Here is a 14,378-nt window from a genome sequence, read left to right as displayed (position 1 = left end):
AATTTTCTTCTTAGTAGCTAGTACAGTGCTGTGTTTTGGCTATGATGTGAGAACAATATTGATAGGACACTGATGTTTTCAGTTGTTGCTAGGTGATGTTTATACTGAGTCAAGGACTTTTGGTTTCTTGGGCCTTGACAGCCAGAATGCTGGAAGGGTACAAGACAGTGGGAAGGGACACAGCCAGGTCAGCTGACCTGAACCAGCCAAAAAGGTATTTCATACCATAGATGTCATGCCGAGTATATAAACTGGGGGAAGAAGGAAGGGCAGGATATTTGGCATTATGGCATTTGGCTTCTCAAGTAACCGTTACGCGTGACGGAGCCCTGCTTCCCTGGGAATGGCCGAACACCTGCCTGCCCATGGGGAGTGGTGAATGGATTCCTTGCTTTGCTTTGCTTGTGTGCGCGGCTTTTGCTATACCCTTTTTTCCCCACCTTTCCATTGTATTATTGTTATTATTATTAGCAGCAGCATCACCATCATCATTATTATTGTTATTGTTGTTGCTCTTACCTCTTTATTCTGTTAAATTATTGACTTATTCTTACTTCAACCCTTGACTTTTGCATTCCTTTGTGATTCTCCTCCTCATCCCTCTGAGTGAGGGGGAGTAAGCAACTGGGTCTGTGGTACTTGGTTGCCGGCCGGGGTTAAACCATGACACCTGGATACCAACCCACACACATACAATTCTCCTGTCCTCAGTTACACAAGAGATGTGCATTGCCTGATGTGACCTAGCAGAAGATCTGTAGGCAAACAGAAGTTTCTGTTTGCATCAACATCGGTAAGACCATGTAAGCTCATTTTAGTTTATCCACTGAAACACTGAAGTTTGCTGCAGGAAGTATTTTTAAGTGAGTGGGTGACTTACAGAGCACCAACCCAGCTTTACCCTGCTCAGTCAATTACACATATACACAACCCATAAGATAGAAGAACATTTCCAAGTTTGAAAATTTAAGGAGTCCTGTTTGGATATGCTCCCGATCCTATCTCTGCAACTCACTTCTGCTCTTCGCAGTTGTCACTGATACTCAGTTTGTCAGGCCCTCTTTAGCACCTGTAACAAGGTGATTTCAGAAAAAAGGTGAAGCTGTGGCATGACCCATAAAACACTGAAAGTCTTCCATAAACCCCTCATCCCACATAATTTCTCCACTGTTTCCTTAATTTGTATTATTTTAAAAAGCTGGTTATGGCTTTGGTTTTGTGTTTTCTAAGTCCTCATTAACTCACTTTGAATCATTTGTTTTATTCCTAATTTACCTAAGTGCAAATGGAACAGAATTTTCCCATATATACCTTTGATTTCCTGACAAATTCAAAACCAAATAAAACCAAAAAATCCACATGATAATGAAAAATTAAGTAGATTTCATTATCAAAAGGATATGCTAATTTAACTGTAATCTTTAGGTTACAGCTAAAGGCAACCTTCACAAATGCAGCCATAGTATCCCTGCCTGTGGCTGGAAACAAAATCAATTTTCAGGTTCGTTTAAATAAAAAAGTAAATTAAAAGCTAATATAACTCCAGCTGCATATTCTGTATTCCTCCACCTCCAAGCTTTTCTTAGTTTCAAGCTTCCCATCCTCCATTCTTTTCCTTTCTTTGATTTTATACCCTCTAGCTTTTTATGCAAAAAGCTGCTTCTGCCTTAGGAGTCACCAGTCCGCTGCCTGAGAAAACCCCCAAGTTTCTTACTGATCTCACTCTCCTCTAGTTTTTATCAAGCCACCCAGTCCCCAAGGGTCCCTTGTCCTCCAGCAAGTAAATATGCCCCTTCCAAAGTTAAACTGGGAAACAAATCTCCCCTGTGCCACAAGCAAGCCTTGTCCCCTTTAGCACTATCTGTCTTTTAACTGCATGCCCCAGGTTCGAGTCCTGAATTCAAGTTCTTCAGGATGTTCTTTATAGACAAGACACAAACAGAGAGCATGTAATTCAACAACCATTTCTGAAATACTGCCCTTTCAGAATGAGGACAGTTTGAAATTAAACTAACTGGAGCTTTACTTGTCAGTCAAATCAGCTAGTAAAGAACTGTGTTTTTTCACTGACATGTACCTCTGCCATAAGGTACATGAACTTGTCACCAAAATTGGGAATCAAACCTCCTAACACCAATGTAGTTATTAGGAAGCAGGCTACTCCTTTATTGCAGCTCTGGGTGCGCAGTCGCATCTCCACAAATAAGCACACCTGTGTAGATTTCATGGTTACATTTATACACAAAATTACAAACTCATACACTCCCAGATACAATGATTGGTTAGTAATTTGCATATAATTATAATATGTGCTGTGTCATCCTCTTTTGTTACTACCCTTGTGCAGGGGAGGGGTCTTACCTGAGCAAGGGTCTTCTTGACCTGTGGATGTGTTTTTTAGTATTATAATGAAGGTAGCTCACTTCAGGACACCTTATAAGTGGGTTTTGTTGCCAAGTTGGATGGCTAGATATTGGCCTTGCCAAGCTGTCCAATAACTCATCCTATACACAACAGAACCTAGGTGCTCTGGTTACGGTCTAGAGAGTAAGTTTATTATGGTCTGTAGAGTAGGGACTTCAAGTAACACAGTCTCAGATAACAAGCAACACAGCAACTCGTACATCATTGGTTAGTAAGTGCTAACATAATTCTAACATGGAGGTTAATTCCTTAAAATCAAGATGCTCCTATAGCTAACTGTTTCAAAAACGCAAAGTATAGAAAGATTCAGTAAAAGTTTAAGATAATCTGCAACAAACTGTCAAGATAAGTATGAAGTGCATGATAAATTCACTTTCATTAAATGATACCAGCATTTCACATCAGTCTCATTTCCTTCTACAGAGTTAATTGTGTGTATGTTGGGACTTGCCTTCTTAACAGACAAAAGTTTTACTTCTTTGTGTATATGTAATTTAGCATTTTTTAAGATGCAACAGAATAGGTCAGCTTCTTCAGCTGGTATGAAATGTGTACAAGGCCAGAAGTGGCTAGACCCTGCCCCTGCTGTCTATGTAAGAAAACTTCAGATACTTATCTGCCTGACAAAAGCACATGGGAAACAGTCACCTCAAGTGGGGAAAATCTGAATTACATATCACATGCATCTTTTAAAAGAGAAGTGTATTAACCACTAAAACAACTAACTAGGTGGAATGACTATTGCCTGATCTTTTAAAAAACAAGAGCCGGTATTTTTTCTGTAACATATGCTCTAGTTCCAGTAAATGTCATCAGACTTCACACACGAATCACCTGGTGGTACTCTGAGATTTATTTCACATGGGAAGCCAGACGCTCTGATTGCAGTAATGTGTCCTTCTGGCCCTGATACCTACAAAATCTATTAAGTCTGTGGAACAATGCCAGTTCATATCCAGCTCCTAATGTGACTTTGAAGAAGACAGTCCTATAGTGGGGCTGCTCCGCGTTAGCTGTAATGATCTCTGTACTATATTCCTCATTCAGTAGATAACAATCTCCCTGTGCAGTTACAGGGAGTTTAGTCAAGTAACATTTTTTAAAAGGGCTGACTCAGAAAAAAAGTATGTGCTGTTCTAAAGCCAAATATGGAAACATTAGCAAGAGGATAGAGCCTGACAGAAGGGGCAAGAATTACTTAACCAGAAGACACATGGGATAGAAAGCAGTATTTTCTTGTTCTCCTTAAAATGGGTGTTCAAGGTGTCAGAAGAGCACTTTACATGAAGACGAGGAAAAACCCTGTAAAAGTCCTCCAGCACACAACACTGTGATGTGTGAAGGAGGTCAGAAATCTTCCACATGGTAACATGCTTAGCACAGCAAATAAGAACCGTATTTCCTTGACACTGAAGCTGGCCAAACCCCATGCTGTTGTTTTGAAGAAGGCAGAGTGCAGGAGTGTGACAGCAGAATGAACTTAAAATTTCTCCAGCATCTGCAAGATGATAATACAACACAAATCCATGAGCTCCTGCAATAAAATAACATGCAACCACACTGCTGTTTTTCAGCCTGTATTTGCCTAACAGAAAGCACTATGACTAAAAATAGCATTCAGAGATGCATTGCTACAGGAAGTACTTAAATTTTGTGACAACTAATGATGCCTTTAACATTTCTCATGTCCTTAATTGTACATAAAAGGAACCTGTTGTGAAGTAGTGTCCTTGTTTCAGCTGGGATAGAGTTCACTTCTTAGTAGATGGTGCAGTGCTGTGTTTTGGATTTAGTATGAGATTAACGTTGATAGCACACTGATGTTTTAGTTGTTGCCAAACAGTGTTTATACTAAGTCAAGGACTTTTCAGATTCTCAGGCCCTGCCAGTGAGAAGGCTGGAGGGGCAGAAGAAGTTGGGAGGGGAGACAGCCAGGACAGCTGATGTGAACGAGCGACAGGAATATTCTGTCCTATAAGACATCATGCTCGATATATAAACTGTGGGCAGTTGGCAGAGGAGTGGAAATCACTGCTGGGGGACTAGTTGGACATCAGTCAGTGGATGGTGAGCAATTGCATTGTGCATCATTTGGGTTTTGTGTTGTTTTGGGTTTTTTTCCATATTATTTCTCCTCTTTTTGTAATTACCCTTTTCATCACAATCAGTAGTAGTAGTAATATATTATACTTTACTTCAGTTATTAAACTTGTCTTAACTCAACCCATGTTCCAATTCTCCTCCCTATCCCACCAGGGAGGGGACAAGTGAGCAAGCAGCTGCACGGTACGTAGTTACCAGCTAGAGTTAAACAGATTGAAGTAGCCTGACTTCAATCAGCTTTGAATGACAAATTAGAGCATCATTAAATGCAAATAAGTCTCATAACATGTACTGTTAAGATGTAAAATAAAAAACTACAAGCCTCTGTGCAATACAAAGTAATTATACTGCAGCCTTTTTTTGCTTAAAGTCATTGCTACACCTGATATTCTCAAAACTACCTTAACTCTCCATTGCTCCTAGCAAAAAAAAAATTTCCCTCTCACCCTTTTATTCTTAATGACTTCATCAGAAGTACTTCTCTGCTGCCACTTTGTTTAGACTTGAGCCATAGAATTATCTTTCTTCTCATAACCACTGAGCCTTTATTAAGCCAGTAACAGAACTGAGTAGCCTTTAGGATAGCTTAAGAAATTCTGACCTTTGTAAGCACTCTGGCACAAACACACACAATATCTAAATGTGATTTCATTCCTCATTTTTTCAGCTGTGTGACAGCTCTGCATATAAAACTCTGACCTGCACATACACTGTGCTTACTTCCTGAAGATAAAGGACACACGGGAGTTAATTCTTGTCCAAGCTGCTGGAAGCTTTTGGTCTTGTAACTGTGCACATCTTTGAATGACTCAGAGCAAACATCTTCCCACATTAATTATACATGTAATGATATAATGATAAAATCCATCAGTTGAATGAGGACATTTTGACTTATCTGTTGCAAAGGTCATAAATGAGGATTTTAATGATGTGAAGTATAATATTTGGGCTTACAAGCATCAAAAGATGCCTTTAATTTAGGAAGTATTTATGAAGTATCTAGCACCACTTACTGAAAATGCTTTAATTTATAGGCTGATATAAAATCCAGCTGCCTAATGAGGTTACAACAGCAGCTATTCTGTCAGAGATACTACTGATGTCAGCCCCACTCTGCAGATTCAGCTGTAGGATTTGCTGTGTGTTATTTCATCTCTTCTCCTGATGGAAAATTGGAGCTACATTCTGACCCTATCTTCATACACCCTCTCTTGAATCTAAATAGTACCAAGGTTAACTAGAAAAAGTTAATAGGCAGGTAATGTACCAAGAATAGACTATGTCCTGATGAAAGGTATTAAAATATTATCATGTCCCAAACCACCAGGAAGACAAGAGTGAAGAGCACTTATTTGGCCACCAATTTCAGTTCTTCTAAATCACAGATAACAGTGCAGGTGTCACAGGACATCTTCTACAGACTAGGCCTCACCAACAGCTGATCACAAATTTAAGACTGTGAAGGGTTCCCTTGGTGAAAGGCCAAACTCCCACCCAGCCCTGCCAGCAGGACGGACGAAAAAACAGGATGAGAAAGCCACACACGTGGGTCCAGATAAAGGCAGGGAGATTGCTTGCCCATTTCTGCTGCAGGCAAGTCAAGCTCACCTTCATGAAAATCAGTTTCATTCACTGCTATTTAAAATTGCTTGGGTAGTAAGAAACAAAGACAAGCCTCAGACTGACACCCTTCTCCCTGCCCCCGCCCCCCCGCCCCCGGCCCAATGTCCCCCTGTCCCCCAACCCAGTCCTCCCGCATCCAGAGCAGAGCAGGGGACTTCCCCGTTCCTTCCCCCTCATGCTGTCTCTCCCTGCCCCAGCTCAGGCAGATCTGCTCCAGCCCCGGCACGGCCTGCCCTACCTTGCTCTTCCCCTGCTCTCCCTCGCTCTTTTTCCCTCACTCCCCTACTCACCCGGTGCTTTTGTCCTTTCTTTCATACATTTTGGCAGCCACACCTGTGGCTGAAGGGCTGTGCTGGGCTGTTGGTCCTTGGAGTGTCTGGAACCAGCTGGCACCAGGCAGGCCCAGGGCAGCCCCTGGCCACCTTGCCCAGAGCTCACCCCACCCCAGGCGGCACCGGCACCACAAGGAAAACCCAGAAACCACTGGGTGTGAGGGGAGGACAGCGGCCGAGGCAAAGGGCAGCTTCTTGCAGCTCTGTGTTTATGGGGGGGATAGAAAAAGTGAGTTCACCAGCCAGCAGACCAGCAGCCCTCTGCAGCTGTCACCAGAGAGTATGTCTGCCCAAGGGCACCACAGGGCAGGTGCGGAGTCTGGCACATCCCGGCCTGTACGCAGGTCAGCCAGCAGCAGGGAGGATTGCAGCTGGATCACGCCGCACACGTGCAAAGTACACCACAAACCATGGCAAACATTTTCAGAAGCACCTTTGGCATCTTGAAGCCTGTCCTCTCTAAAACACCACTTCCTTCAAGGTATCATTTCAGAAAGTAAGTCATAAATTCCTATAAATTCAAACATGCTTAGGTGACCAGCTCAGAGGCAGGAGCCCATCAGCATTTGGAGGCAAGTGGAGTCACATCTGGGACTTGGCACCCTCCAATGCTGCCATGGACATCCCATACAGGACACAGACACTTTCAAGAGCCTAATGAAAACTCACCAGTTAGGATTATCATTAAAAAAAAAGACAAAACCAACAACAACAAAAAAAAAAAACCCAAAAAAACCCAAACAAACAAAAAAAACCCCACCAAAAACGAAAGAGAGAGAGAGGAAAAAAATTATTTTTACATACATGACATAAAGGCAAATATGCAGAACACCTGCAGGGAGTGGGAAGAAACACCACCAAGAAACAGCGTCTGAGGAGTATTCTTCGGGGCACAGGGACCTTGTCTGTGTGCTGAAGACCTTCTATTACCTCCTTGTCTACGAGTAATATATGAAAGCACTAACAAATCAGCCCTGGAGAAATTTCATTGGGATGACACAAGAAGTAACCACCTGTAGCTGTACACATGACCCTTTGCCCAAATCAGATTTCCTAAGCATCAGGTATGCAAAACTCAAGAAGAAAATTCACTACTTAATGGGATTTATTAAAGCTTTTGTTGGCCATTCAACAGAGCCTTGATCCTTATCTCATGTCCAGATGTTCTTAAGGAACTTGGGACTCTTGAAAAGTCTGGTTTGACTTTTTCATTTTTTACAGTAAAATTTAGGACACTGGATCATAAGACTATTTAGATATGGGATGCATGCAAATCCCCTCTAGGGAACTGTCCTTCTGGCAGTTTTAAGAAGCTAATTTTACAAAGTGCTAGTAAGGAAAAAGACCTCACATAATGGTGACTTGTTTCAGAGTAGTCCTCATTATTTTATTTCATGAACATAAGGCAGAACCCAGCACCTATCTGTTGCTGTGTCTTCTTCCCAGAAGTCTGCATGCACACACAAGCCCACACATCCACAAGTCTTTCCATAGATACAATAAATAAGCAAGTAAAGGAAAAGCAAGTAAATCACCTGTGTGATACAATTAACTTCATTAGAAAGTTTTGAAGGACTAATGCATGAAACATTTGTAGTTATTTGCTTCTTTCATAAAAGGGGTTTTTAAAAAATACTGTTTTCGCCTTTTTTTGCAGAAACCTTTTACTGAACATGGGAATTTAACAATGCTTTCCTTGCATTCCATGAACACAGAAATTTGCCACCTAGCAGGAAATACTTTTTTACAAACATCAGAATAGTTTTTATTTCACCATTCTTAGTGATGACTTTCTGAAATAAAGTGCTGTTGACCAAGCTACAAAGCAGTAAATGGCTATGTCTCAAAGAACATTACCTCTTCTAAGTACCTCTCTTCCTTCCTAAAGGAGTCAGACTTTCTGTAGGTCAGGATGCCATAAGCAAAGGGTTAGTGCTGCATTGTACTATGGCATCACTTCCTAATCCAATTGCCCATAAGTAGCAGCAGTGGTTAGCACTGAACCACTAAAGAATAATCCTGTGTTGCATCAATCTTTGACATATATAATTTGATCTTGTATTAATGACAACAGTAATTAATGTAATGTTGGGGTTTTTTAATTAGGAAAGGAGCAATCACTGCAATTGTTGCTTGACTTGAGCAAGGATCTTGTCCTGCAGAGCAGAATTGTAAGCAAGTTGGGGGACAAAAAAGAGGATTAGGTAAATGCAAAACTGGGAGAAAACATGCATTCAGACTCCATAGATCAATGAAACAATCTATCAAGTGAAATTCTGCAGAACTTTCTCATTCATTATTTGAATTAGTGTCTCCAGCTGTGGACCCATATTAAATTTGCAGGAGGCACTAAGCTAGAAAGTGTCAGTAACATCAGAAAATAGGATTAACAATTCAAAAAGCTTCTGATTAGTTGGAACAAAACAGCGCTGAATACAAAAGAAACATCTTGATAAGGACAAGGGTAAAGTCCATTGTCTGGGTGGAGATAATCAACTGCATAAATTCATTCAAGGAATTATTGACTAGCCAATAGTTCTGTAAAAAGGGATCAAGCTACAGACTTAATTGGTCTGAGGATGCATCAGCAATGCCCTGTTGCTCCAAAACAAAGAACTCACATAGTAGGTGACTCAAGCAAGAGTGTCATACCCAAAGCAGAGAAATCTATACCTTGAAGTCTTGGAGTTCAGAAAGGAAAGAAGAAAGAAAAAGAAAAAGAAAAAGAAAAAGAAAAAGAAAAAGAAAAAGAAAAAGAAAAAGAAAAAGAAAAAGAAAAAGAAAAAGAAAAAGAAAAAGAAAAAGAAAAAGAAAAAGAAAAAGGAAAAGGAAAAAGAAAAAGGAAAAACACACTAGGAAGGGTACTTATTACATAAATACAGAAGAAAAATCAGGGTCAGGGTCATTTAGTCTACGGAAGAGAAAAAAGGGTAACAATTTTAAGCATGGGAAAATTGCCCCAGAGTTGTGGATAGTAAGCAAGTATCTTAAACTGCATCATGAATTTAGTGAAGACTTTAAGAAAACCTTTCTAATCAGAAGGAAAGAGAAGCACTGGAAGAGTGTGCCAAAAGACATAGATGAACTCATACAGTGAAAACTGCATCAAATGAAAGGTTTAAAGGCATGTTTTATGAATATCTTCTAGAAATGGCAACTGCATAGCTGACCCTGCCTGGAGGCAGCACACCAGACTAATTATTTTTTGAAAGGCTCCCAGCTTTATTTGGGATAAAATAAAGAGAGATAGAAAAAGGTAGAAAAAAGAAAGGTTGGTTGTTTTTTGTGATTTCTTTGTTTGTTTGTTTCTCTTGAACTTCTTGGATAATTAGCTTTTGTTCTGGAACTTAAGAGGCATTTTTTTCTCATGGCTTTGCCCTTCTTTTTTTTAATGACGTGTATCTAATCATTAGTTGGAAAAGCAGAAGCTGCCAATGTACTTGGAGACCAATTGACACAGAAGTCCCCTATATAACTGGGAAAATAAGCACAGACTGGTCATAGCCTGTAATTCAGCCCTTTGTTGCAGTGCTCCAGCAGCAGTCAAGAGAAAGAATTACAGTTTACAAAACAACAGTTACTTTGTTATTTCTTCTGTCGGGAAGCTGGTAGTCTATTTCATAAGCCTGTTACTAGAACTCCTAAGTCAGCTTATCTCAGCCCAGACTGGGAACTCATTGCCTTGTGACTACCATGCATGCATGTATGCAAAGCCACATCTCTGGTTGGATGCATGCTCTGAAAAGTTGTCTTAAAGCCATAAAGAATTTTTTTCTTACTATTTTAACATATTGTTTCGGCAAGCCCATGACAATGTCTCATACCAGGCTTTGGTAACTATTCCCATTAAAACCTGTTCTGCACATTTACCTCTTTAGTTATGTTCACTTTCTTAGTCACTCTTTCACACTTCTCCTTCTCTTGACTTCCTGAATTTTAAAGTACAAACCAAATAACCTAATAGTAACCAAGGCATTTTAGTATCATACTGTATTTCTAGATCAAGATAAAGGTTATGAAGAAAACTGAAAGGCAAAAGAAGTTCTCAGCGAACTAATTTATTAAAACAGTAAATATATGAATATTTTTATAGTAATTGATAGCAATAAAGATCCTTCTGGATTATATTCTTTAAAAGCTGATTTCCACAAATGCCGTTTCCATAAGCACTGTCATGAGATTAGAAGCAAAATCAAACTCACCTGCTGCAGGCATGGCAGCTCATTAAACAATATGCAGTGAAACTCTAATAATTAATCTGTCAGAGCAGTGCAAAGCAATGTAGCAGAAAGTGGATTCACACAACCTTCCTTTGGGCACCAAAATTGGGAATCTAGATAAATGGATATTTTAATTATTAACTCATGTGGTGATGGAAAACAGAGTTCCTCCCTATTAATCAAAGGAAATTCATAGTCCTGGAGCTTTCCCCTTCCCCCTTGGACACCAAGCATCAAAGCAATCTTAGGAAATTCCTGAACCCTGGGGAATACAATAGCAACCATGACCTCTGTGCTTCCTGCAAGCATTATGATCACTAAAAAAAAAACCAGCAAAAAAACAACCAAACAAACAAAAACCCCAACAAAACAAACCCAAACAACCAAAACAAATTACAAATTTTTTACCCAAGTACTTGCTGCTTTTACCCCTGAGGCAGCAATGAAGTAACCAAAAGATGCAGAAAGATGGGAATTACTATCTGACTGCTGGTCAAAATTATTCCCTAGTATTTTGTATTATGTTTTGCCACCCTTTCTTAAGCTGGTGAATACTTATTTGATTTCCTGCTGGGTGTGTGGGAGTTGCTGTCCCTCCTCATTCTGGAAATGCAAAGTGGAGAGGGTCTGTCTGGTGGGACTCCCAGCTGCTTGGACAACCTGAGCTTCATATTGTGCTTGTGTTCAGCAGAAAAAATACACAACTCTTAACTTCAAATACTCATCATGGAAAACTATGGATAGGGAAAGAAAATTAGTTTTAAATAATAGGTTCTAATTTTTATTTCCTTATGTTCACTGTTCACAGGACTTTTGTTTTAATCCTATCATGCTGTATTCTGCTGTATGTATGTTTATCATACATCTGTGTCAGAACTGTTTGCTGTTAATGAACAAGAAAAAAGGTTGTCAGGCCTCATATATCATGATGTATAAAAATAAGCTAAGTAATTGTGGCATCAAATGTGTGTTTTACGCAGTTTTAAGATTGTTTCAATTGTTCCTAATCTAAATTCACTTCTAAAACTTGTAAAACCAGAATCATTCCTCAGCTAAATCTTATTGCAGTGTTGTTTCTAAGCAAACAGTATCATTTGACTTCCTTTTTTTCTCATTTATACCATGGGGAAGACCACACAGAGATTCATTTGTTTTTACAACAAACACCAGAACAATGAGTTGATAAAGCTTAGACTCAGTCAACCTTATTCAATAGAATTGCGGCATATTTGGATAATTAGTAGGATCTGAAACAATAATTATGTATATTCCCAAGTGTATGCAACAGCAGGTTGACTTTGAATTAATGCACTGTAAAGACATGCATCAGAACTTAGTAAAGCTTTCATGTCACATGATCACAATTTATCCAACCTTTGTCGATATATCAGTCCTAGGAAGTAATTGCAGGCTCTTTTGCATGAAAGACTTATGCAAAAACAACATGGAGAGCTCTCAGGTGGGAAACCCTCACTTCTGGCCATCTAGCCATCTTAAAGGGTTATTTTCGAAAGCTTATTTGGAAATCATCATTAGTCAGAAACAGAGAAAAAAAAACCTGCCTTGCAAAAAGCTCTTGACACAGAGATGGATAACAAGAGGCATACCAGATGTCAGCACCTCTGAGTAAAGCTGGCTTAATTTTATTAATAAGAACACGTCCTGCATGACAGGAAGCACATGAACTTCTAGTATATTCCTTACTCTGGGAAACAGGCTCCTGATGAGGAAGAACAAAAACAATCATACCTTCAAGGAGCCTCTGTTATCTCTGATGTGAAGAAAGGAGGCTTATTTTTTCTGAAGTATAAGTAGCCAAGAACTACAGACAAAAAAGTTAAATATTCCTTCAGACAATGCCCGAAAGAGAAACATTGCATTGTTCTTCTCTTCCACCAGACAAGGGTAAGAAATATCATGTCATTCATTTACTTTAACTCACTTACAGTGCAGATTCATTAATGTGGACTTCTTAAGGCACGAGAGATTCAGGCAAGAACAATTTGCTTTTTTTTCTTCCTATGAACACTTTATCTGTTTTTGTAAACTTGTCATTTATGAACATACTTTAAGCAGAGGGCCACAGGTGGAGGAATATGTGGTTCTATTAAATTTCAAAATAAAATGTTCTTCATTTTCATGACTTCTCTATCCTGCTTTGTTCAAGCTAATAGAAACTATATTATCAATTTGACCTTCTAATTGCTTTATGAAAAACTGGATTAATAGTGAGATCATGAATGATAGGCTGCCAAGATCTAATATCTTTTCTATCAATCTTTAAAAGAGAAGACAATATAAGGCCTCTCCAGAACAAAAATTACAAGATTCTGAACAAAAGGAAACAAACTATAGTTAATACGACTGAAAAACTCAAAATTATTTAGCCAGCTTTTTAGCTAAGAATACTTGCATTGGCGTGTATGTAAACAGTGTAAACTGGAAAGTACATGTTTAAAATACAAAAATTAAGATGACCTGCATACTTCCTGCAGTCAAGTAAGTTTCTGAGGGATGAAAGTAATACTTTTTTCAGCATTATCATCTTGCACAGTACAGATGAATAGACTTTAAATCTGAGCCCTAAGTTCTTGTCATGGGTTCCCAAGGGAGGAGGTATGCAGTTAGCTGTTAAAATATGGGGGGTTGGGGGGCTGGGGGGCGGGGAGGGAGGGAAGCCCTGCTGCAATTGACTGTTGTGATCTACTTCATCTCCCTCTACACAGACCTCCTGTGATCTTGATTCACCACTCACCAGTTGTTTTATGGTGATCATTAGAGTCATGCTTATCAAATCCAGTCACAGGTTTTTACTAGAGCTAGGTGGCTAATACTCAAATCCAGGAAAGAAGCTATAAAAAGAAAAGGCTTTTCTGAAGTTGTGCAGCAAAGGATTATAGACGTAAGCAGTTAACATGGTGATAATATCTGAGGACTGTTAATCTGCTCACAAAAATGTATTGATTGTATGCCAATCACCAGCGGTCCCTGAAAGAAAGAAATGAATACCTGGACCTTAAATTCATTCTTTAAACAATTGTTTCACAATTGGTTAGGTGGAATTTCTGTTGAATGGAGTATCCTGAATGTAGTTTGCTTCTAATACTTCAGGAAAACCAAATTTCATACTTATTTACCTAGTAATTGTTCATTGGGCTGGCATAGGTACTTTTCAAACAACCCCCTGAATTCAGGCCTTGCCAAACCTGGAAGAGCAGGCAGGCAATATCACACAGGTCTTGAGGAATGGTGACAATGGCCATGCAATAACCAGTGGAGCTTGGCAAAGCCCCAGTTCACTGAACTTGTTTGCACTGAAGGTCCACTAGTAATTTTCAACAAAACTGTACCCCATATCCCAGTTTCTAGTTTGTTTCATAAACTTTCCCAAACCTGAAAGCAATGTGTTCTGCAAAATACATCCTTTATGTCTGGTATATGTTTTTAATTGAGCTTACTTTTTACAAAATGAATACTGTTGAGAGCAATAGTGGATGCTGTAAGTAACATCATCACATTCAGTCAGTCACTTGTATTTAGTCAAGCTCCCACTTTTCCAGGCAGAAATTTCCCTTTTTCCTGGCCTATTCTTTTTTAAAGCCTCATTAAATGAGGGGAAAGGTAGAGGAAAACCATGAAAAATTCTGCAATTTTTCATGGAAACTTTTTTTTTTCT

This window comes from Falco cherrug, chromosome Z, assembly GCF_023634085.1.
Source record: "Falco cherrug isolate bFalChe1 chromosome Z, bFalChe1.pri, whole genome shotgun sequence".
NCBI classification, from domain to species: Eukaryota; Metazoa; Chordata; class Aves; order Falconiformes; family Falconidae; genus Falco; species Falco cherrug.
Note: the sequence above shows the minus strand (reverse complement) of the source record.